This window comes from Aotus nancymaae, unplaced genomic scaffold (genome assembly GCF_030222135.1).
Source record: "Aotus nancymaae isolate 86718 unplaced genomic scaffold, 86718_ANA_hifiasm-v0.15.2.pri h1tg000092l, whole genome shotgun sequence".
NCBI lineage: Eukaryota > Metazoa > Chordata > Mammalia > Primates > Aotidae > Aotus > Aotus nancymaae.
This window is the reverse complement of record NW_026988507.1, coordinates 11887106-11913263: the sequence shown is the minus strand read 5'-3', so window position 1 is coordinate 11913263 and position 26158 is coordinate 11887106. Positions and strand designations below refer to the sequence as shown.

Here is a 26158-nt window from a genome sequence, read left to right as displayed (position 1 = left end):
CCAGAACTGAAAGTATAATAATAATAATAAAGAAATAAAAGGCATCCAAACTGGAAAAGGGAAAGTCAAATTGTCCCTCTTTGCAGATGACATTTTATCTTTAGAAAAACCTAAAGACTCCACCAAAAAATTCTTAGATTTAATAAGCAAATAAAATAAAATTACAGGATAGAAAAGTCAACATACAAAAATCAGCAGCATTTCTATACACCAATAATGAAATGGCTGATATAAATAAAGAAAGCAATCTCATTTACTGTAGTTACAAAAACAATTAAACACTTAGGAATATATTTAACCAAGGAAGTGAAAGACCTCTAGTAAAACTACAAAACATTGATGAAATAAACAGAAGACATAAACAAATGGAAAAACATAAAATGCTCATGGATCAGAAAAACTAATATTGCTAAAATGACAATTCTACCCAAAGCAATCTACAGATTTAGTGCAATTTTTATCAAAATATCAGTCATTTTTAACAGAATTAGAGAAAAAGTTCTAAAATTTGTATGAAACCAAAAAAAGGAAAGAGAGAGAGAGAGAGAGAGAAGAAACATCCAAAACAGCCAAAGCAATCCTGAGCTGGAGCTATTCAAAGCTGAAGGCATCACACTACCTGACTTCAAAATATAGTGCAACGCTAAAGAAATCAAAACTGCATTGAACTGGTATAAAAACAGATACAATAACCTCTTGAACAGAATCAAGAACCCAGAAATAAATCCATGTATTTACAGCCAACTGATTTTCAACAAGGGTGCCAAAAACATATACTGGGTAATGGACAACTTATCCAATAAATAGTGCTGAGAAAGTAGATATCCATGTGCAGAAAAAAAATGACACTAAACCCCTATCTCTCACCATGCACAGAAATCAACTCCAAATGTTAAAGACTTAAACATAAGACCTGAAAATATAAAATGATGAGAAGAAAATGTAAAGACTACAGGACAGACTTTATGACTATGATCTCAAAAGCACAGGCAACAAAAATAAAAACAGACAAATGGGGCTGTTGTAAACTAAAAAGCTTCTGCACAGCAAAGAAACAACCAACAGAATGGAGAGACAATCTGTTAAATGGGAGAAAACTTTCGCAAACTACTCATCGAACATTCTGATATCCAGAATATACAAGGAAATCAAACAACTGCAAAAAAGCCAGCAACAAAAATGAATAATCTCATTAAAAAGTGATCAAAGGACATGAATAGACATTTCTCAAAAGACATATAAATGGCCAATGGGTATATGAAAAAAATGCTCAACATCACTAATCAGAGAAATGAAAATCAAAACCACAATGAGACATTATCTTACCCCAATTAACATGACAGCTATCAAAAAGAAAAAAACAGATGCTGGCAAGGATATAGAGAAAAGGGAACTCTTACACACTGTTGCGAAAATGTAAATTATTACAGCCATTGTGGAAAACGGTATAGAGATTTCTCAAAAATTAAAAGTAGAACTATCACAATGAGCACAAAGTAATTTTTTTCCATTAAAAAGTTGATAAAGTTTGTCATTAAACACAGAAAGAAATTTATAGGACGTCTTTGAAGGTCGCCATTCTCATAGCAAAAAATAGTAATAATGCTGAGAAGTATGTCAAATAAGCCAAATGATGTAAAGGCAAACATGCTCAGGGAAAAAGCAGAAGAAACATTTGGCAAACTTATTTAATAAATGATTTATCCTTGTGGCATAAGATGTAAGACATGGAATGTGAAAAAGGCAACTATTTCTATGTGCAATAGCTTTATAAATTGGTATATTTGAATTTGGCATATGAATCAGGCCTTGATGTATGTGAGAAAGGAGACCTGAACTACTTTGTTTTTGTGTATGGCGATCATTAAAAAATCAGAAGACAACAGATGCTGGAGAAGATGTGGAAAAATAGGAACGATTTTACACTGTTGGAGGGAGTGTAAATTAGTTCAACCATTGTGGAAGACAGTGTGGATGTGGCAATTCCTTAACGACCTAGAACTAGAAACATTATTTGACCCAGCAATTTCATTACTGGGTATATACCCAAAGGATTATAAATCATTCTATTATAAAGTCACATGCATACGTTTGTTTACTGCAGCACTGTTCACAATAGCAAAGACTTGGAACCACCCCAAATGTCCATTAATGATAGACTGGATAAAGAAAATGTGGCTTATATATGCCATGGAATACTATACAGCCATAAAAAGGATGGATTCATGTCCTTTCCAGGGACATGGATGAAGCTGGAAACCATGATTCTCAGCAAACTGACACAAGAACAGAAAACCAAACACAGCATGTTCTCACTCATAAGTGGGTATTGAACAATGAGAACACATGGACAAAGGGGGGGAACATCACACACTGGGGTCTGTCTAGGGGTGGGGGGTAGGGGAGGGATAGCAGGGGGTGAGGGACTAGGGGAGGGATAATATTAGGAGAAATACCTTATGTAGATGTCGGGGCAATGGATGCAGAAAATCATCATGGCATGTGTATACCTATGTAACAAACCTGCATATTCTGCACATGTACCCCAGAACTTAAAGAAAATAAGAAAATAATAAATAAAAGAAAGAAAGAAAACCTATGCCCATGCCAAAATGAAAGATTTAAAAAATTAATACTGAATAATGCTATGGACTGAATAGTGTACCCTCAAAATTCATACATTGAAGCCCGAAGCCCAAGTGTGACTATATATGGAGATAGGATGTTTAGAGATAATTAAGGTTAAATGAAGTTGTTAGAGTAGGATTATAATCCTTTTGGACTGTACTCTAACAAGAAGAAAAAGACCTCTCCTCTCTAACCCCAACCTCTGCCTCTCCATGTGAGAACACAATGAGAAGACAGCAGCCTGAAAGCTAGGAAGAGAGCCTTCATTAGAACGCAATCATGTTGCCACCCTGATTTCACACTGCCAGCTTCCAGAAATGTGAGAAAATAAATTTCTGTTTAAGCCGCCTAGTCTTTTAAAAATTACAGCTACAAAATATACATCCTTTTAAGATGATGTGCCAAGAAAGAGTAGACACATTCTGTGTTTTTACACTAAAAACACTGACCAATGATGACTTCCAATACTTCAACCCTTTAACTGAAAAGATGTACAATAAATACCCTGATAAAGTATCAGTATAGCTAAATCTATAATTTCAAGTGAATTTCCTCAATTACGCTTTTCAATAACATAGTCAATGTTTTCATTAGTACAAATATATCACTTTAGGATCAAATATCACACATTTAAAAATGAAAAGACAAACTGCAAACTTGGAGAAAATGTTTGTGAAAGACATATTCAGTAAAGGACTGTCATCTAAAATAGACAAAGGTGACTTAAGACTCAACAACAAGAAAATGAACAAACCAACTAAAAAATGGGCAAAAGACCTACACAGACAACTTACCAAAAAGAAAACTATACTAATGGTTTTAGGTCTTACGTTTAAGTTTTTAATCCTTCTTGAGTTAATTTTTGTATAAGTTGTAAGAAAGTTGTAAGTTGTATAAGTTTCAGTTTTCTGCACATGGCTAGCTAGATTTATCAACATCATTTCTTAAACAGGGAATCCTTTCCCTATTGCTTGTTTTTGTCAGATTTTTCAAAGATCAGATGGTTGTAGATGTGTAGAGTTATTTCTGAAGCCTCTGTTCTGTTCCATTGGTTTATATATCTGTTTTGGGACCAGTACCATACTGTTTTGGTTACTGTAGCCTTGAAGAATACTTTGAAGTCAGGTAGGGTAATGCCTCCAGCTTTGTTCTTTTTGCTTAGGATTGTCTTAGCTATACGGGCTTCTTGGTTCCATATGGAATTTATAGTAGTTTTTTCTAAATCTGTGAAGAAAGTTAATGATAGCTTGATAAGGATGGCATTAAATTACTTTTGGCAGTATGGCCATTTCTCAGTATTTATCCTTCCTATCCATGAGCATGGAATGTTTTTCCATTTGTTTGTATTCTCTTATTTCCTTGAGCAGTGGTTTGTAGTTTTCCTTGAAGAGGTCCTTCATATCCCTTTTAAGTTGTATTCCTAGGTATTTCATACTCTTTGTAGCAATTGTGAATGGGAGCTCACTCAGGATTTGGCTCTCTGTGGATCTATTATTGGTGTATAGGAATGCTTGTGACTTTTGCACATTGATTTTGTATCCTAAGACTTTGCTGAAGTTGCTTATCATTTTAAGGAGATTTTGGGCTGAGATGATGGGGATTTCTAAATACACAATCATATCATCTGCAAACAGAGACAATTTGACTTCCTCTCTTCCTATTTGAATAACCTTTATTTCTTTTTCTTGCCTGACTGCCCTGGCCAGAACTTCCAATACCATGTTGAAACAAAGTGGGGAGAAGGAAACCTAGGCAATACCATTCAGGACATAGGCATGGGCAAAGACTTCCAGACTAAAACACCAAAAGCAATGGCGACAAAAGCCAAAATTGACAAAAGGGATCTTAAACTAAAGAACTTCTGCACAGCAAAAGAAACTATCATTAGCGTGAACAGGCAACCTACAGAATGGGAGAAAAGTTACACAGTCTATCTGTTTGACAAAGGGTTAATATCCAGACTCTACGAAGAACTATCCAGACTACGAAGAACAAATTTACAAGAAAAAACCCAACAACCCCATCAAAAAGTGGGCAAAAGGTACGAACAGACACTTCTCAAAAGAAAACATTTATGCAGCCAACAAAAATATGAAAAAAAGCTACTCATCACTGGTCATTAGAAAAATGCAAATCAAAACCACAGTGAGATACCATCTCACACCACTTAGAATGGCAATCATTAAAAAGTCTGGAAACAACAGATGCTGGAGAGGATGTGGAAAGATAGGAATGCTTTTACACTGTTGGTAGGAGTGTAAATTAGTTCAATCATTGTGGAAGATAGTGTGGTGATTCCTCAAAGATCTAGAACCAGAAAGACCATTTGACTCAGCAATCACATTACTGGGTATACATGCCCAAAGGATTATAAATCATTCTACTATAAAGACACATGCTCATGTGTGTTTATTGCAGCACTGTTCACAACAGCAAAGACTTGGAACCAATCCGAATGCACATCAATGATAGACTGGATATAGAAAATATGTCACATACACACCATGGAATACTATGCAGCCATAAAAATGGATGAGTTCATATCCTTTACAGGGACATGGGTGAAGCTGGAAACCATCATTCTCAGCAAACTAAGACAGGTAGAGAAAATCAAACACCACATGTTCTTACTCATAAGTGAGTGATGAACAATAAGAACACATGGACACAGGGAGGGGAACATCACACACCGGAGCCTGTCAGGGGGTGGAGAGCTAGGGGAGGGATAGCATTAGGAGAAATACCTAATGTAGATGACAGATCGAGCGGTGCAGTTAACCACCATGGCACGTGTACACCTATGTAACAAACCTGCACGTTCTCCACATGTATCCCAAAACTTAAAAGTATAACAATAAAAAAAGAAGATATACAGATGGCAAGTAAGCACATAAAAAGATGCTTCCCATCATATGTTATCAAGGAAATGCAAATTAAAACAAGAAGATACTACTACACCATAATACACTTGCTCAAAGCAGGGTAGCCACAAGCTTTCAATTTGTAAAAACTGCAGTATCTGCAAAATACAATAAAACAAAGTGCAATAAAATGAGGTATGCCTGTATTTACACTCCACTGCGATGTGAACCTAAAACCACTCTAAAAAATATAGGGTATTTTGAAAAATAAATCAGATTACAAGGATATTATATGACTATATTGCCAAAAGTTTGTGTCTTTCTAAATTTCTTCACTCATCACAGGAAAAAAAAAATTCCCTGACATATTAAGAAACACATTTAAAATAACATGAAGAAATCTGTAGTTAATGCAACCAGACTGGAATAATATGTTTACATTTTCTTCAAAAGTAAAATATTATAAGGATGTTTGTAATCAAGTTAGCATTTTATAGAGCAAGAAAAGTAAACTTTATTGGGAAATATTTATATTAAATATGCATAACTATCTAATAGTATTATCAAATTCATGCTGGTGTAAGTTTGGAGTTTATAAATTTCAAAAATATACAGTGAGAATGAAACAACACTGAAACAAGTATTAATTATTAGTTTTAAAATATTGATTTCTCTTTTAATCATATTTTTAATTATATAAAATATGTAGTCTGCGAATTCATTAAACACCTTCTTCAAATGCCAAAAATTGTGAAATGCTACATAAGAGGCTTGTTTAGACAGGAAGTATTCATTACTTACAGAGCACAAATACAAGAAATTTGGGGCATAACATACACTGGAGCACACATTCCAATAAGTATAATTAAGGGATTACTAAATGATGATTACTACTGCTTTTATTATCTTAACTTTTATTATTTAAGTATTGATTTGGTAAGATATTGCTTTAATAAAAGCTATTATGCTTCAGTATTTACGTATGTTGCCTCAATGTTCAAACCTTATCTTTTTTTGTTAGCAAGTTGATTTAAAGTTAACTTTAATTCTATGCTAATTAGAAAAATCTAAGAAAATAACTAAAAGAAAGAACAATTTACACAGTACATCAGTGGTAGTCATGGCTGGAAAGAGAAGGCACAAACTAATTATTGCAAAGAGTTTAATGGAGAAAGAGTTTATAAAGGTGTGGTCAGGTTTGTAGGAATCCCTTAAAGGACTGTGAAATATCCTGAGATAAGTGACATCATTCGTTAATATTGTTAGGCCTGAGAAGTCCAAGAGAGTTGACAAGAACACAGAGCAAGACAATTTTAACTCTAGAAGCAGGACTTCTTAACAAGACTTGTCTGATGTTTGGTAGAGGAACATAGCCTCTGCCAACCCCAGCACAAGCAAGAGGGGAGCAGAGCCAGGGGAATATACATGGAGGACCTATTCATTCTCCAGCATTGTGATCTGCTTGTGACTGTGATTTGCAGAACCCAACTAGAAGTCAAAGGGCAAGGGAGCCTTGCTGTAGTTGTGGTGCATATAGGCCAAGTCTCTAAGGTATGGATCAACAAGGTGAGGGGAAGGATATGTACAGACAAACATGTTTTGGGGAACAGCACAGAGTGGTTACACAGACACATCTACTGTGATGAAAACACTACAAAAAGACCTGGAAAAAAACTGAATTTAAAAATCAAGAAATTCCATAAGAAATTAAAACTCTGAGGTTCCTATTAATAGATGAATTTTCAAGGTTACACAAAAACTGACCTCTAAATACATTTAACTATTACCTAGCATAATTCTCAGCATTTGATGATATCTAGAAGAGACAGACCATGATTCCTCCTCATTCTTTTATTTAAAAATATTGTAAGCCAGAGGGGTATAAGAAAGTCAAAGCAGATCTAGGACCTTATTTTTACCAGAGAATGTGAAAGATGTGAAAGATATGAGAGAGAGAGAGAGAGACAGAGAGAGACAGAGAGAGACAGAGAGACGGAGGGGAGAGAATGGATATGAATATATAGGGAGCTTAGCTTTTGTTAGAATGATGCATTAACATTGGAGAACATGTTCCACAGTAGTAACTATTACTCATTTTGAACATTTTGCTCCAAGGTCAGAACATGTGTGAATTTAGATTTTCTTGAAGCTTACATGCAAACTTCAGATTTGGAGGCATGATGGCATGGACAGCTCGGCTGATTCACTCTCTGCTGGCTCTCAGATAAAACACAATCTTGGTTTTGGCAGGCAGAGGTTTTACTGTTTTAACCCAAGACTCTTTCTGGAAATCCTATCCATCCACCCATGTATCCACCCACTCACCCTTTCACCAAGGGTGGTAATAGAAGACTCTCAATATCCACTTTTAAAACCAATTTCTCATTTTTGTGCACCTATAACAACATAGATAATGAGAGACACTGTGATTCTTTTAAATTGTGTTTATTATTGCTTTCTAAAGGAACAGCAGTAACAGTAAGAAGCACATTATGTAAAAGTGATTGGAAAATTAAAGTGGTAACTGATGGAACACTAACAGACAGACTCAATGCTTGGGTTAACATTTCACTCTCATTTTTACAAACACCTAAAGAAGATTAAAATAAGTAAGTTTCTGAAATACAGTCTGGTTAAGAAACTTTTTTGTTTCATTATAATGGCTAAAATTAATGTAGACTATATTGTAATGTCAATGAAGTATTTTGTTAAGGAAAGGGACAAACAGTGCTGATTGGTGGCCTGTCACTGAGAAATTGAACATAAAGCAATGCAAAACTAAACAGAAGTTCCAGGAATGTAAATTTGGATTGCCCATCTGATAAGCCAACTTCTTAGCCTAGAACATGGCTTCTTATGGCAAACCATCCATTCTTAATACAAGATAATGATGTTTGAATAAAATAACATTTTTATGGATTAGCTGTCATGTAAGTGGTTGTTTATAATTTAATTCTTTCTATGAAAAGCATTTTTTTCCTTCCTGTCGAAACTAAAACCATTATTTCAACCCTAAATATGTAAATTTCATTTTTTAAATGTCACTACAAATGATGTCACAGTAACCTTATGAGTTCAAGCTGAATCAAAATCATTTTTAGAAAATCTTTAAATAGAACAATGATGACATTGCTTCTTGCATTTCCAATTTAACAATATATAGTCATCCAGATAGAAATTACTATGACTCAGTGGATCTACCTTTATGATACTTCTTTTTGAATGTACTATACATACAGAGTACTGTATAGTAGGGAAATTAAGTGTCAGAGATATTCAATTATTTGGCTAAAGTCAACTAACCACACAAATAACAATAGATATAGGACTACAGGCTGTCTTCTCATTCCCCACCAGTATAACTTTGCTTCATCAAGCTTTCTTTAGCTTAAGTCACCAAAAAATGCTTATCTTGAGTTAGTGATTCTGGCTTCCTCTTTCAATTTCTTGTCTACCTAATCCAAAGCATATACCCTCGGTACAGCAGGATGTATTAATAATTTGCACACACTTCGCCTTGGCTTATGTGAAAAAAAAAAAAAAAAAAGGCATGGCAAATTCTATCACCCATACATTTTTGATCCATAAGCTGGAGCTGCTCTCAATGACCTTCAGGCTGATATGGGGGTCACTGTTACCTTAGCAAAAGTCAGGGACAAATTTCATGCAACCTTTCTAAGGGAATAATAGTCCCTGTATGTAAAGTTCCTGTAGAGCATGTGTCTGAGGATTTAGTGCTCTACCAGGTGTTTTCCATAAGCATTGGGATGTTCCTGATAACAACCTCAGGGTGTAAATCATGGGGTTTTCATGGAACAGGCCTTGTTTACATACATACACACACATGCACGCGCGCGCGCGCACACACACACACACACACACAATTCCAGAGGACATACACGGAACTGTTGGAAACAGAACTTACAACTGTTAGAGAGCCTTTCATGAGACACATCTCAGTGACTGTCAAATCTCACACATACACACACAATGTGGTCTCCCACTGGACCTCCCAGATTAGTCCCAAAAACTCAAATTCATTTCAGCCCCTGTCAAAGGGACTGTCTGAAGGCAGTCAGTTTCAAATAGCCCTGCTTGTTGATCCCAATTTCATCTGTTCCACAAGGTGCAGACATTGAGAAATGTCCTTCAATGAAAGAGCAGGGGCTGGGGCCACCCCCTCCTGTCTTCCTGTAAAAGACATCAGGAAAGGGATGTTTTGTTTGAATTCAAGGTGCCTATAGCAGCTTGGAAAGTAGTGTGGGATAAGTGGCCCACAACAGCAACCTGAAGAGCTGTACAGGAGGTTTCCTCCTGGGAGGAAGGCTCTAGAGGCCATTTCTGAAAGACAAGTATCATCAAATTTCCTGCCTCTACTATCCCAGGAGCCTAATGCCTTTCCTCTTCAGGTGCCCTGGATTTTGCTATTCCTTTGTTACAAAGTCTTCATGTCCAATATCATTAACTATAATTTCACATTTTTTCTGTCATTCCCTACTGAACTTTTCATCCAAAAAGTTCGGAGGCAAAAGAAAAAAACAGGAGTTTCACAGAAACTTTTTAATGTAATCTAAACATATTTAAGTTCAAATCTCCTAAGCCCCCTTTTCAGCCAGGTTGATGTGGGGCTACCTTTAGGAGAAAATCAGTCACATTGTCCTGCCAAGGGGAATGCTCAGAGTGAAATCCTGAAATTCACAGTGTGTCTAATTAATCTAAACCATTCTTCATCTTTTTTGTTCAAATCATAACCTAATAATAAAAAAAAAAAGCCTGGCAAGATCAGCCCTATTATACGCTGTTGCTTTTTAAAATTTATCTCTAATCTTTTAAACAACCCTGCACTATTACACCAGCTGTATAATGATGAAATTGAAGGTTTAGCAACTTTTCCAATGATATAGAGGTAGCAGGTGATCCCAGTATGAACGTAGTTCTTACTGTACCCAAACATGGTGTACATTACACTTCAAAAATCGTTAAGCTGCTCCATAGAGTGGATTAGGTGCAGAAGAAAACAGAATGTGTAAAGCAGTAGGAGCTGATTACAAAAAGGTGAAAGCACATTCTAAATTTTCCATCCCTGTTGAACTACAGCACCTCCTACTTAATGATAGATAGATAATAGATAGGTAGATAGATGGATTCTGAAGAATATTTTGTTTGAATAGATGTTTAAGAACTAGACAGATTAAGTAAGCTAAGTAACTACAAGGTAACTAAGTAGACTTTTAAGAACTTTTTGTTTTGGCAGATTTTTAAAGAAAAAAATATAAACCATTAAGCTTCACCATGCTGTACCTACTACTTAAAAACAAAAAGGTGAAGATGCTCCCATGCCAAACTTCATATCCTCACAGGCCAAAAACATTCGCCCACTATGTATTTGAAATTTTCACTAGTGTTCCTAAAGATTGGATAGAAGTCAGAATTTTGAAAAAGGAATCATCTGTAAGTACATGCATGCACCATTTAGCCCAAAGTTATCTTTATGTATCAGTTTAGGAAATTCTCAAGAAAAGTAGCATTTATATTCACCATAGTTATGGTTACACATCTATAGAGGCAACATATAGAACAGTAAAAATCAAGGATTGCCATATGTATTGCCCACCTCCCTCAGGCTAAACTTTTTATTAGGCCTTGTAATAGATACTAAAAAAAAAAAAAGAAAAAATAGAAGTCATGGTAGTATGACTAAATCTGGCCCTATGAAAACATGAGTTAAGTTGAGCTGCAACGCAGAATAAGAGACCTACTTCATAAACATATAAACTCAGGTTTGATGGTCATAGTAGTAAGAAGTGATGATATAGATAATGACCATTAGTACTATTAGCAATTACTGTAACAGTCAACATTGTTAAGAGTTTACTCTGTGTTAAGCTATGTAATAAAAATATTTTTATGCATAAAGCTGACTCAATTTCCATTTTAAAATTCTCAACTTCAGTTTTAGAAATACAATATTAAATATAAATAAGATAAAACCAAAAACATTAAATAGATTGCCAGTAAGTTAAGCAAAAACTTATCACTAACAGACAAGCATTCAGGTGCAGACCTCTGTGACTCTAAGAGTCTCTGCACTTATACTATAGTTGTTTAGAGACGATATCCGAGAAAGCCTAAGGAAGAGACAGGATAAAACATCCAGAAGGTGAGTCCTTATTCAAGTCAAAAAGAGCTACAGAAAAAATTTGTTTAAAAGAGGCCCAAGGGATTTATTTTGGACCTCTACTTCTGTCAAAAGATTGAATAACAGGAGCTGAATTTATCTTTCTGCTATAACAGAGCCAGAAAATGAATATATGAAATAGCTTCAAGGCACTGGACATCTAGACAATTAACGACCATGATTCTTGAGAGGTGGAAACAAATTAGGTGAGTCTACGATTGCCCCAGCTTACTGCCATGAAAGACACAACACAAGGTGGGGAGCCCAGGGAGATACCAACATAGCCAAGACCAAGGAGAAGAAAAAAGAAAGACTCAAAAATTCATAATAAAGCTAAAGAGCCTATAAGCAACAAAACAATGTTGAAAAAGAACAAACATGAAAGACTAATCCTACAGGATTTCAACACTTAAAGTTACAGTAATCCAGACAGTATGGCTCTGGAATAAAGGTAGACACATATATCGATAGAACAGAATAGATACTTCAGAAACAACCCAACACATATAAATGACTGATTCTTAACAAAGCTATAAATGCAATTAACTTAAAGCATCATCTTTTTCAGAAATAATGCTTGGACAATATTCGTATGTAGAAAAATGTCCTTCAATATATACTTCATGTTACATTAAAAATTAACTAAAAATGAATCATGTAACTAAACACAAAACCCAAAATAATCTGCTAATGGAAAATATGAGAAAATCTTTGTTAATTACATTAGGGAATTATTTCTTGAATATGATGTAAAAAACACAAATACTAAAAGAAAAAGTGAACAAATTAACTTTATCAAAATTAAAAAAGCTTCTACTTTTTTTTTTTTTTGGCTAGTCAAGTGAAGAAGTGGAGGTGGACAAGGAACAAAGAAATATGTAAATGGTAGTTATCAATTAATTGTAAACACCACTGCATTAAGGCCAGCAAAAGTTTCTACTTTTTAAAGACACTGTTATAGAAGAAACTATTTGAAAGCATGTATCTGATCAAGAATTGTATCCAGAATATACAAATAACTCCTATACTCAATAATAATAAAACAAATAGAATAGGAAATGTGCAAATATTTGGAAAGACACTTCAAATATACAAATGGTACATAAGCGCATAAATGATGCTCAACATATTTACTTCTTAGATAAATGCATATTAAAATCATAATGATATACCAATACAACCTAAAAGGATGGCTAAAACTTAAAAGGCTGTCTGTACCAAGTAGTGGTAAGAATGTGAAGGAACTAAAATTTCCATACACTGCTATTTTCAATGTAAAATACTACAAACACTTTGGGAAACCATTATTTACAATGTTAAATTTAAAGAAAAAATTCTGAATATGATAAATATACACTGACTATAGAATCCAGGCATTCTATTCCTATTTATTTCCTCTCCCAAAATGAGAATGCATATCCACAGACTTGCACACAAATGTTTACAGCAGCTTTATTAAAATGTCCAAAAGTCAAAATGTTCATCCAGAAGTGAATATATAAACAATTGTGGTACCTGGATACAATGGATCAGTACTAAACAACACAAAGGAAGGAACTACTGACACACAAGAAAATGGATGAATCACAAAATAATTTCACTGAGTTAAAGAAGCCAAACAGAAAAGGGGACATGCTGTATGTTTCCATTTATATAAAATTCAAGAAAACACAAACTGATCCACAGTGACAGAAAGCAGAATAACAGTTTCCTGGAGATGGAAGGGTGAAAATGAAAGTGAGAAGGGATTAAAAAGGGAACCAGGAAACGTTTGAAGGAGAGGGATGTGCTCATCATCTTGATCATGGTGATACTTTAATGGGTTATATGAGATGTCAAAATTTAACAAATTTTACACTTAGTATGTATGAAGCTTGTTATTTATCAATTATATCCCATAAAACTATTTAAAAAAAAATAAGAGACACTAACCTCAAATATGTCCTGGTGAAATCAATTTAAATTGCAATTTGGTCATGAATAACAGAAAAGGCTCAATAGCTATTTTGTTATTGCTATTTCAATGTAATTTCACTGACTTTCATATATTTTGATTTTAGAAAATGTGTCCATTAGACTTCTGTAAAAGACATTTTTGAAATAATTTCTCTCGTTTATAACTAAAAAGGTCAAGTTCAATTGAACTGAAATCAAAGTTTTCCATATCTATCTTCAAACAAAGAATTGACCAGGTTATAATTGATCCCGGACAATCACTTACATCATCTTCTGAAGCCTACTGATACGCAAATTAACCAGCTATTTCCAAGAAAGGTGATTACACTGGCTTGTCAACTGCAAACACTTCATTAACAATTTCTTGAGCAGACCCCTCTTAGACACCTAGAATCTAAGAAAAGAAATATAAAAATGACAAAAAGATTTTAAATTTGTCATATGTTAGCATCAATTAAGGAAAATGTCAGCATACTTAACTCTGGACCTTTTGAAAGGTGTTGAATAGATTTAGTATCAAAATAAATTATTAACTTTGGAGTAAAGAAATTCATACCATTGAGAATTATACTGTGCTAGTTTACAATAGCAAAGAACTGGAACCAACCCAAATGCCCATCGATGATAGACTGGACAGGAAAAATGTGGCACATATAAACCATGGAATATTATGCAGCCATCAAAACCAATGAGTTCGCGTCCTTTGTAGGGACATGGGTGAACCTGGAAACCATAATTCTCAACAAACTGACACAAGAACACAAAATCAAACACCACATGTTCTCACTCATAGGTGCGTGTTGAACAATGAGAACACATGGACACAGGGAGGGGAGCACTATACACTGGGGTCTGTTGGGGGCAAATAGGGGAGGGACAGCGGGGGGGCGGAGTTGGGGAGAGATAGCATGGGGAGAAATGCCAGATATAGGTGAAGGGGAGGAAGGCAGCAAATCACACTGCCACGTATGCACCTATGCAATAATCTTGCATGTTCTTCACATGTACCCTAAAACCTAAAATGCAATTAAAAAAAAATTATTATACTGTGCTGTTTCCGAGCTGATCTTGTGTTTCCTGTTCTACTTCTCTAACTGGTCCTTTTAACACTATTCTATACAATTCTACCTACTGTACAATTATCTGCTGTGATCACAATTATAGTACAAATACACAGTACAATGTGAATGCCACTTATCCTGCAAGGCATAGAGGAACACATCCCTGCTAAAGAAAACTTTGGAAAAGATAGGCCACATTGTTAAATAAAGGACACAGAAAAGGAGGACTTTGGTAATTTTGCAAAGATTGAGATAAAATGTAATGTTTATGATGATGTATAAAGCATTAATATTTGCAAGCTAATAGAAGATACACACAATAATCTATTCATGCATGCAATGCTTGGCACATTATTTCCTTTTGATCTGATAGAGAAATTCCTTTGCCTATATAAAAAGAAGATTGATAGAAAAATCAATGCTTGGCTGGACACGGTGGCTCATGCCTGTAATCCCAGCACTTTGGGAGGCCGTGGTGGGTGGATCATGAGGTCAGGAGTTCAAGACCAGCCTGACAAATATGGTGAAACCCTGTCTCTACTAAAAATACAAAGAAAAAAAAAAATTAGATGGGCATGGTGGTGTGTGCCTGTAATCTCAGCTACTCAGGAGGCTGAGGCAGGAGAATCACTTGAACCCGGGAGGCAGTGGTTGCAGTGAGCTGATACTGTGCCACTGCACTCCAGCCTGGGCAACAAGAGTGAAACTCCATCTCAGAAAAAACAAAAAAGAAAAATCAATGTTTACAATCAGAATGTCTGTCCATAGGATTTTTATCTCACAGTTTATCTAATATTATAAATGACTGTTCTGTGCATGGACACTTAGTACATGTGGTGTGTCTTTCAACATTCACACCTGTTTCTTACTCTTTTGAAAGATATCTCAACAATTTGAGGTGGATATCCCTCAGGGTTAACCTACTATATCGCCAAAAATTTAAATCAGACCATTTGAAACATACCATCTAAATTTGATGAACAAAACCTCTAGATATTTTCAAACATTTTAGTAAAAAACAGTAAGAGGCAAAAAAATTATTTTGTAAACATATTAGGCTAATATGAAAATCTGAGGAGTATAAGAATGATATACTAACCAGTCTAACCCCTGCAATATTATGCTGGGTAGGCAAGAAGAATAAAGCATCTTATAAATATAATATATATCCCAGAAGATTCTAAGGGTATGGTTAGGCATCCTATAAGGGAGAAAAAAAGAATTCCAAACTGCAACCTGTGATCTACTTCTGACTGAGCTTTCCTTACTCAGTTTGCTTGAGTAGGGAGAACAGATTCAGAAGCTGTTTGTATTCGTTTGCCAGGGCTGCCTTAAGAAACTGCTACAGATGAGATAGCTGGCAAGACTGGCCGAATAGGAATAGCTCCGGTGCACCACTCCCAGTGAGAGTGATGCAGAAGGCAGGTGATCTCTGCATTTCCAACTGAGCTACATGGTTCATCTCATTCAGACTGGTTAGACAGTAGATAGAGCCCAAGGAGGGCAAGCCAAAGCAGGGTGGCGCACTGCCTAACCCATGAAGTGCAAGGGGTTGGGGAACTCCCTCTGCTAGCTAAGGGAAGCCATTAGAGACTTTCTTTTCCCAGAACTCTAGTATTCTGGATCAGATACTGTATTTTTCCCATGGTCTTCACAATCCACCAACCAGGAGATTCCCTCCGGTGTCTACAACACCAGTGCCCTGGGTTTCCAACACAAAAGAGGGTGGCCGTATGGGAAGACACCCAGCTAGCTGCAGCAGTTTTTTTTCTTTCTTCATACCCTAGTGGTGCCTGGAATTCCAGCAAGACAGAACTGCTTAGTCCCCTAAAAAGGAGGGAGCTGAAGCCAGGGAGCCAAGTCATCTGGCTCGGTGGGTCCCACCCCCACAAAGACAAGTAAGCTAAGATCCTTCTCGCAGCTAGCACAACAATCTGAGGTGAACCTGAGATGTTGGAGCTTGGTGCGGGATGGGCATCCGCCATTGCTGAGGCTCAGGTAGGTGGGTTTTAACCTCACCTGTGTAAACAAAGTCCTCAGGAAGTTTACACAGTAACTGGGTGGAGCCCACAGCAGCTCAGCAAGGCCTCTGCAGTCAGACTGTGTCACTAGATGCCCTCCTCCCTGGGCACAGCATCTCTGAAATAAGGCAGCAGCCTGTCAGGGACTTACAAATAAAGACCCCACCTTCCTGGAACAGAGCACCTGGGAAAAGGGGCTAGTTGTGGGTATAGCTTCAGTAGACTTAAACGTCCCTGCCTGGCAGCTCTGAAGGGAGCAGTGGATCTCGCAGCACAGTATTCAAGCTCTGATAAGGAACAGACTGCCTCCTTAAGTAGCTCCCTGACCCCCATGTATCCTGACTGGGAGAAACCCACTAGCAGGGGCTGACAGACACTTCATAGGGGAGAGCTCTGGATGACATCTGGCAGGTACCCTTCTGCAATGAAGCTATCACATGAAGGAACAGGCAGCAATCTTTACTGTTCTGCAGCCCCTGCTGGTGATTCCCAGGCAAGAAGGGTCTGGAGTGGACCTTCAGCAAACTCCAGCAGACCTGCAGCAGAGGTGCCTCACTGTTAGAGGGAAAACTAACAAACAGAAATAAATAGTTTCAACATCAACAGAAAGGATGTGCACTCAGATACCCCATCCAAAGGTCACCAATTTCAAAAGCTAAAGGTAGATAAATCCACAAAGATGGGAAGAAGCCAGCACAAAAAGGCTGAAAATTTCAAAAACCAGAACACCTCTTCTCCTCCAAGGGATCACGACTCCTCACCAACAGGGGAATAAAATTGGATGTAGAATGACTTTGACAAATTGACAGAAGCAGGCTTCAGAAGGTGGGCAATAACAAACTTCCCCAAGCTAAAGGAGTGTGTTCTAACCCAATGCAGGGAAGCTAAGAACCTTGAAAAAGGGTTAGACAAAATGCTAACTAGAATAACCAGCATAGAGAAGAACATAAACAACCTGATGGAGCTGAAAAACACAGCACGGGAACTTTGTGAAGCTATACAAGTTTCAATAGCTGAATCAATCAAGCAGAAGAAAGGATATCAGAGATTGAAGATCGACTTTTTCTTTTTTTTTAATACAAAAATTCAGGGGAAAGCATGAACACAATCCCCCACTACCACAAATTATGCAGTCAAGTTTCCCACATATGGGGAAATCGCAGGGGTCAGCACATCTGGAGTGCAATGGATAAGCCTCACGCTGAGAAAACCACCTTCGTGATCACGGTATCTCCCCTGCCAGGTAAGTGTGAAGATCAACTCAATTAAATCAAGCGAGAAGGCAAAATTAGAGAAAAAACAGAATAAATGAACAATGTTTCCAAGAAATATGGGATTATGTGAAAAGACCAAATCTACATTTGATCGGTGTGCCTTGAAAGTGACAGGAAGAATGAAACCAAGTTGGAGAATACTCTTCAGGATATTGTCCAGGAGAACTTCCCCAACCTAGCAAGGCAGGCCAACATTCAAATTCAGAAAATACAGAGAACAGCACAAAGATATTCCTCAAGGAGAGCAACCCCAAGACACATAATCATCAGATTCACCAAGGTTGAAATAAAGGAAAAAATACTAAGGGCAGCAAGAGAGAAAGGCTTCCCACAAAGGAAAGCCCATCACACTCACAGAGAATCTCTCCACAGAAACCCTACAAGCCAGAAGAGAGTGGGGCCAACAGGCTCTAAATAAAGGGATGGAGAAAGATTTACCAAGAAAATGGAAAGAAAAAAAAAAAGCAGGGATTGCAATCCTAGTCTATGATTAAACAGATTTTAAACCAACAAAGATCAAAAGAAACAAAGAGGGGCATTACTTAATGGTAAAAAGATCAATGCAACAAGAAGAGCTAACCATCCTAAATATACATGCATCCAATGCAGGAGCACCCAGATACATAAAGCAAGTTCTTAAAGACCTACAAAGAGACTTAGATTCCCACACAATAGTAGGAGGCTTTAACACCCCACTGTCAGTATCACAACAGATCAATGAGACAGAAATTAACAAGGATATTCAGGACCTGAACTCAGCTCCGGACCAAGCAGACCTAATAGACATCTACAGAACCCTCCACCCCAAATCCACAGAATATACATTCTTCTCCGCACCACACTGCAATTATTCTAAAGCTGACCACATAATTGGAAGTAAAACACTCCTCAGCAAATGCAAAAGAACAGAAATCATAACAAACTGTCTCCCAGACCATAGCACAATCAAATTAGAACTCAGGATTAAGAAACTCACTTAAAACCACACAACTACAGGGAAACTGAACAACCTGCTCCTGAATGACTACTGGATAAATAATGAAATGAAGGCAGAAATAAAGATGTTCTTTGAAACCAGTGAGAATGAAGAGGCAATGTACCAGAATCTCTAGGAGACATCTAAAGCAGTGTATAGAGGAAAATTTATACCACTAAATACCCACAAGAGAAAAAAGGAATGATCTAAAATCGACACACTAACATCACGATTAAAAGAACTAGAGGAGCAAGATCAAAGAAATTCAAAAGATGGCAGAAGACAAGAAATAACTAAGATCAGAGCAGAACTGAAAGAGACAGAGACATACAAAAAAAAAAAACTTCAAAAAAATCAGTGAATCCAGGAGCTGGTTTTTTGAAAAGATCAACAAAATAGACCTCTAGCCACATTAATAAAGAAGAAAAGAGTGAAGATCGAATATATACAATAAAAAATGATAAAGGGGATATCACCACCGATCCCACAAAAATACAAACTACCATCAGAGAATACTATATGCATATCTATGCAAATAAACCAGAAAATCTAGAAGAAATGAATACATTCCTGGACACTAACACCCTCCCAAACTAAACCAGGAAAAAGTCTAATCCCTGAATAGATCACTAACAAGCTCTGAAATTGAGGCAGCAACAAAAAAATGTCAGGACCAGACAGACTTACAAACGAATTCTACCAGAGGTGCAAAGAGGAGCTGGTACCATTCCTTCTGAAACTATTCCAAAAAATACAAAAAGAGGGAATCTACCCTAACTCATTTTATGAGACCAACATCATCCTGATACCAAAACCTGGCAGAGACACAATTAAAATGAAAATTTCAGGCCAATATCCACAATGAACATTGACACAAAAATCCTCAATAGAATACTGGCAAACCAAATCCAACAGAATGTCAAAAAGTTTACCCATCATGATCAAGTCAGCTTCATCCATGGGATACAAGGCTGGTTCAACATATGCAAATCAATAAATGTAACCCACCACATAAATAGAAACAAAGACAAAAACCGCATGATTATTTCAATAGATGCAGAGAAGGCCTTCAAAAAATTCAACAGCCTTTATGCTAAAAACTCTCAATAAACTAGGTACTGATGAAACATATCTCAAAATAATAAGAGCTATTTATTACACATCCACAGCCAATATCATACTGAATAGGCAAAAACTGGAAGCATTCCTTTGAAAGCCAGCACAAGACAAGGATGCCCTCACTCACCATTCCTATTCATCGTACTATTGCAAGTTCTTGCCAGGGCATTCAGGCAAGAAAAAGAAATAAAGGGCATTCAATTAGGAAAAGAGGAAGTGAAATTATCTCTATTTGCAGACAACATGATTGTATATTTAGAAGACCCCATCATCTCAAAATCTCCTTCAAAGGATAAGCAACTTCAGCAAAATCCAGGATATAAAATCAATGTGCAAAAATCACAAGCATTCCTATAAACCAATAACAGACAAATCATGAGTGAACTCCTATTCACAATTGCTGCCAAGAGAATAAAATACCTAGGAATATAACTAAAAAGGGATGTGAAGGATCTCTTCAAGGAGAACTACAGACCACTGCTCAAGGAAATCAGAGAGGGCACAAATGGAAAAATATTCCATGCTTATGGTTAGGAAGAATCAATATTGTCAAAATGCCCATACTGCCCAAAGTGATTTATAGATTCAGTGCTATTCCCAACAAACTACCATTGACTTTCTTCACAGAATTGGAAAAAAAGACACCTTAAATTTCATATGCAACCAAAAAACAGCCAAGTAGCCAAGACAACCCTAAGCAACAAAAACAAAGCTGGAGGCATCATGCTACCTGACTTCAAACTATACTACAAGGCTACAGCAATCAAAACAGCATGGTACTGTTACCAAAACAGAGATATAGACCAATGGAACAGAACAGAGGCCTCAGAAGCAACACCATATGATCTTTCACAAGCCTGACAAATACAAGCAATGGGGAAAGAATTCCCTATTTAATAAATACTGTTGGGAAAACTGGCTACCCATATGCAGAAAGCTGAAATTGGATCCCTTTCTTACACCTTATACAAAAATTAACTCCAAATGGACTAAAAATTTAAACATAAGACCTAACAGAATAAAAATCCTAGAAGAACACCTAAGCAATACCATTCAGGACATAAGCATGAGTAAGAACTTCATGACTAAAACACCAAAAGCAATGGCAACAAAAGCCAAAATTGATAAATGGGGTTGAATTAAACTAAAGAGCTTCTGGACCACAAAAGAAACTATCATCAGAGTGAACCAGAAACCAACAGAATGGGAAAAATTTTTTGCAGCCTATCCATCTGACAAAGGGCTAATATCCAGAATCTACAAAGAATTTAAATTTACAAGAAAAAAATCCCATCAAAAAGTGGGTGAAAGATATGAACAGACACTTCTCAAAAGAAGACATTTATGCAACCAAGAAACATGTGAAAAAAGGTCATCATCACTGTTCACTGGAGAAATGTAAATCAAAACTAAATTGAAATACCATCTCATGCCAGTTAGAATGGTGATCATTAAAAAATCAGGAGACAACAGATGCGGGAGAGGATGTGGAGAAATAGGAATGCTTTTACACTGTGGGTGGGAGTGTAAATTCGTTCACTCATTGTGGAAGACAGTGTGGCGATTCCTCAAGGATCTAGAACTAGAAACAGTATTTGACCCAGCAACTCCATTACTGGGTATGTACCTAAAGGATTATAAATCATTCTATTATAAAGACACATGTACACATACGTTTATTGCGGCACTGTTCAGAATAGCAAATACTTGGAACCAACCCAAATGCCCATCAATGATAGACTGGATAATGAAAATGTGGCACATATACACCATGGAATACTATGCAGCCATAAAAAGATGAGTTCATGTCCTTTGCTGGGACATGTGTAAAGCTGGAAACCATCATTCTCAGCAAACTGACACAGGAACAGAACACCTAACACTACATGTTCTCACTTGTAAGTAGGTATTGAACCATGAGAACACATGGACACAGGAAGGGGAACATCACACACCAAGGCCTGTCAGGGGTAGTGACCCAGGGGAGGGACAGCAGGGGTTGAGGGGATAGGGGAGGGATAGCATTAGGAGAAATACCTAATGTAGATGACGGGGTGATGGATGTGGCAAACCTCCATGGCACATGTATACCTGTGTAATAAACCTGCACATTCTGCACATGTACCCCAGAACTTAAATTATACTAATTGAAAAAAGAAAATAGTACAGACCAAGTGGCTTAAACAACAGAGATTTATTTTTTCACAGTTCTGTAGGGTAGGAATCTGAGACCAAGGTATCAACTGGGTTGATTTCTTTCAAGGCCTTACCCCTCAACTTGTGGGCAACCACTTTTTATCCGTGTGTTCACATGATATTCTGTGGGTGTTTTACTTCTTTTTTTGTTGAGACAGTGTCTCACTCACCCAGGCTGGAGTACAGGAGTACAGTAGCATGATCACAGCTCACTGTAGCCTTGACCACTTGTGCTCAAGTGATCCTCCCACCTCAGACTCCCTAGTATCTAGGATTAGGCATGCACCACCATGCCCAGCTAAATTTTTTTTGGTGTGTATTTTTCTAGAGACAGGGTTTCACCATGTTGCCCTAGATGGTCTCAAACTTTTGGACTCAAGTGATCCATGTGCCTCAGCCTTCCGAAGTGCTGGGAATACAGGCTTGAGTCACCACAGCCAACCTCCTCTTCTTTTAAGGACAACAGTCACATTGGATTACAGTGTACCCTAATGACTTCATTTCACCTTAATTACCTCTTTAAAGACCCCAATTCCAAATACAGTCACATTCTTAGTACTGAGAGTTAGGGCTTAAACATATGCATTTGAGGGGTGATAAGGTTTGGCTGTGTTCCCACCCAAATCTCATCTTGAATTATAGTTCCCATAATCTCCATGTCATGAGAGGGACACAGTGGGAGGTAACTGAATCATGGGGGCAGTTTTCCCCATGCTATTCTCATGACAGTGAGTGAATATTCTTGAGATCTAATGGTTTTATAAGGGGCTTTTCCCCACCCTTCGCTCTGCACTTCTCCTTTCTGCCATCATATAAAGAAGGATGTATTGTTCCCCCTTCCACCATGATTCTAAATTTCCTGAGGCCTCCCCAGCCCTGCTGAACTGTGAGTCAATTAAACCTTTCCTTTATAAATTACTCAATTTCAGGCAGTCCTTTAGAGCAGCGTGAGAATGGACTAATATAAGGGGAGACACTATTTGGCTCACAACACCATTCAGTGTGATACCCCATCCTGTCTCTATCAACCCCTCCAACCCCACATACACACAGAGTCTTTTAGGCTATTCACTTTGCATCACTTCAGCTTCTACAAATAGCACACGTATTACATACTACTATTAACAAGTAGGACATAGTAATTATTGAATTAGGAACTCAACAAATTGGGTGAATGATTTTATTTCTTTCAGTAAGTATTTAATATCTTTGTAAATGTTTGTGAATTTCTCCTTCATTGGATTGTTAACAAACTTAGAGAATTTATCAAGTTATAGAGAAAGCAAGATGAAATGGAGAATAATTATTATAATCATCATTATCTCAGTCATATTGAATTTACCCCCAAAACTAAATTAATTCTATTAGATGTATAAGCCAAAACAAAACTTATTTCCCCTTTCTACAAAATTTTACATTACTTCTATCTTTCCTTAGAAAAGAGATCTACCGCTTTTATTAAACCAAAAACCTGAGTTGTCCCTGAATCCTTTCATTCATGAAACACCCACAATAATTTTATTAGCAAGTTTCACCAGCTATGCTTCCAAAATGTATGCCAAATCAATTCACTTAACATTCATTTTACTGTCTGATGTCTACCACTTTTGTCCAGGTCACCGTCTTCTATCACATGAATTTCTCTCATAGATCCCCCCACTTCTAAATGCCTTCTTCACTCAGGAGCCAAGGTAATCTGGCTAAATGTTAATCAGATAACATAACTTTCCTATTTAAAGTTTCCTAGTGTCTTAGAATTAAATCCATATGCACTTAAAAAGAATGTCATGACTTGACCTCTGCCTACCTCCTAGGACTTACCCTTCCACCATATGCTCCAATCATATTGTTCTATTATCTACTATGCAGGGTTTGCCTCAGTCTTAGTTTCTAATCAGAGACAACAGTTAGTAGACCTAAGTGTTCTACTAACTGTTCTCTCTAATTAAGAACTTCTGTTTAACCTGGATATAGTGGAAATGTTACCTCCTCCAAGAAGTCTTTTTCTTATTCTAGTCTCAAGCGGCCTCTAAATCACTCTCTATTACTCTATTTTAATTTTCTGCATAGTACTTAGAGCTGTCTGTATATTTCTTATTTGTTTTTATTTTTTCTCTCTACGGATTACATGAGAATTTTGACGTTGACCATCTTGATGGATTCTTTAACCCAAGAACATAAAACAATGCATGATATAGAGTGGTACTCAATAAATATTTATTAAATAAATGAGTGATCAGCTGTTCTTTAGAATGACAACGTGGGATTCTTGACCTTATAAAATGATCATCAAAATTCATCCTATAATTTTGTCTCTATAGCTGCTCTTAAGATTCCTGAGATCACTAAAAGAAATGAATAGGACCAATTGTGCATCTTTATTTCTTTTCGCTCTTCAGTCAATGCTTTGCAACAAAGACAATGACTATGATATCTGACCCTCGGGAGCTCTGATGAGAATCCACTCTTGCCCAATTCACTAACCTAGTCACTAATAACTTTTGGCAGCACAAGCAAGAGCTCCAAAAGACAGCAAAAATCAGTAAATTATTTCCAGCTTATTTTGAGTATTTATGAGCTGCTCATGGAAGTAACTACTAGAGGCTCAACACCATGAAAAACAACTTTCTATATAAAAACATAGGTGACAACAATCACAATTCCAAAATGGTGTAAAATGTATCCTGACTTCTAACAGCCATTTCTACTGGAAGTTTTTTTTACTATAGTATAATATCATATTAATAAGTTTAAAGTAGTGAGAGACAAAAACTCATTGCCTTCTAATTCTATCAAATTCTGCACGGTTGTATAGATTTCTTCCTTTAGAGAATTGTAAACAATCAACAGATTTTTTTTCTTTCCCTTGGGAATCAAGTATGACAAACTTCATCAATCCAAAAGAAAGCAGTCACAGTATCCTCTCAAATAATCACCAATTTCTTCTTGGGGTATGGCAAAACATAAGGAACACTTTAAGCAGCAGGAAAAAATTAACTTTTAACGTATTTGTGCAACAACATTTAATGTCATCTGAATTAGTAGGATATATTGTTTGAGGAGCAGCTGGTGGTTTTTAATTAGTGCTTAGTTTAGAAGTACAAAGTTGAATGTGCCTTAGTTTTGTTGGTCCTTTTCCAATTGATAAATCATTTCCTGTCTCCAGTGAATTGGTTTAGTTTTGCCTTACTATAGATATAACCATGCATTTTACTCCCAACTGAGCCACCAATCTCAAGTAATAAAAGTTTCTAAAATCTTTATTTGCTTTCAGGCCTAAATTATGATCTAAAGACTACATTGTAGACCATTCAGCTTTGATTCACTATCCTGCTGATGGTTTTAGTAATGAAACCTCATCCATTTTTGGCTTTCCCTTTCTATTCCTTAGTCACAGTCCACATCTCCCTTGAAGTGTTATTTCTTTTTCTAATTCCCCATTCCCCTCACTCATGGTCACAGATCTTTTACCAGAAAATGTATGTGCTGAAAAATATTCTGTGTTTATCAAACAGCTGCCAAAAGAATAGATATTCCTTGATAAGAAAGAACATTAAAGTGTCATTTTCTAAGAAGTTCTTGGATTATAAAGCTTCATATATATGTAAGAAAAATAACTTGTCATTAATTATAGTTATTCATTTAAGCTTCCTTAGTCAAACAAGTAGCATGAAATTTATAAATGATACCGGGTTATTTTGGTCAGTTATACAATTAGAAATTTGTTTCCCAAAGATGACTCTTTAGGTTGCAAATACTAATTGGCTTTCAGTGGGTAACAGTGAGTATGCATAGTTACATAACTTAGAAGAGAAGTCAGGCAGCTGGACTCCCCACTACTTAACAATGGTCTTGTGTCTCATTCAAAAGTCCTATTTGACAGGAAAA

The 26158-nt window shown here is 36.6% G+C and overlaps 1 long non-coding RNA gene and 1 other non-coding gene across 2 annotated transcripts in view; both read right to left on the bottom strand.

Moving 5' to 3' along the window:
- The window catches only part of LOC135271822 (uncharacterized), a 148176-nt gene that overhangs the window by 75598 nt on the left and 46420 nt on the right, over positions 1 to 26158 (bottom strand). The window lies entirely within an intron of this gene.
- On the bottom strand, positions 17793 to 17956 carry LOC135271845 (U1 spliceosomal RNA). Its single transcript, XR_010339976.1, has one exon. It is a non-coding gene; the product is annotated as a U1 spliceosomal RNA (small nuclear RNA).